General features: G+C 38.1%; 1 pseudogene; it reads left to right on the top strand.

The window, feature by feature from the left end:
* Positions 1-296: 296 nt before the first annotated feature.
* On the top strand, positions 297-682 carry LOC110216445 (large ribosomal subunit protein eL31 pseudogene; annotated as a pseudogene).
* Positions 683-975: the final 293 nt, after the last annotated feature.

Genomic DNA, 975 nt, shown 5'->3' with positions numbered 1-975 from the left:
TCAAATTGTGGTAGGGGAGAAGATTTTTGAGAGTCCTTTGGATGGCAAGAAGATCAAATCAGTCAATACTTAAAGAAATTAATTCAGGCTATTCATTGGAAGCTGAAGATGAAATACTTTGGCCAAATAAGGAGAAGATAGGACTCACTGGAAGAGATTCTGATTTTGTGTAAGACTTAAGGCAAAAGGAAAAGAGGATGGCAGAGAAGGAGATGGATAGAGAGTATCATGGAAAGAGCAAACACAAACTTGGATAGATTTCAAGAGGTAGTGGAGGATTCCTTTCTGACCTGGTCCTGCACAAGATGGCTCCTGCAAAGAAAGGTGGAGAGAAAAAGAAGGGACGTTCTGCCACCGATAAGGTGGTTACCAGAGAGTATACCATCAACATTCACAAGAGGATTCATGGAGTAGGCTTCAAAAAGCGAGCTCCTTGGGCTCTAAAGGAAATCTGCAAATTTGCCATGAAAGAAATGGAATTCCAGATGTACACATTGACACCAGACTCAACAAAGCTGTTTGGACCAAAGGAATAAGGAATGTCCCACACTGTATCTGAGTGCATTTGCTGAGGACATGCAACGAGGATAAAGATTCACCAAACAAGCTGTATACATGAGTTACTTACGTACTTGTCACCACTTTCAAAAGTTTACATACAGTCAATGTGGTTGAAAACTAAATTGAACTTCATTTAAATAAAGCTTAAAATCTCAAAAAAAGGCGATAGTGGAGGATAAAAGGGCCTGATATGCCATGCTCCATATGATCATGAAGAATTGGACACAACTGAATAACTGAACAACAATTCTCATCACATTATAACCACTATGAGGGCAAGAACCATGTGCTTTCTAAATATTATATTTCCTAAAAACCTAGAATAGAATTTTTCACACAGTAGGTGCATAATAAATATCTGTTACAGCTTATGATACAATCCTGACAATAGTCCTAAAATACATCAATGGATTA

Source organism: Phascolarctos cinereus, unplaced genomic scaffold, assembly GCF_003287225.1.
Source record: "Phascolarctos cinereus isolate Bilbo 61053 unplaced genomic scaffold, phaCin_HiC Scaffold_3;HRSCAF=262, whole genome shotgun sequence".
NCBI classification, from domain to species: domain Eukaryota; kingdom Metazoa; phylum Chordata; class Mammalia; order Diprotodontia; family Phascolarctidae; genus Phascolarctos; species Phascolarctos cinereus.
This window is presented reverse-complemented; position numbering and strand designations above follow the sequence as displayed.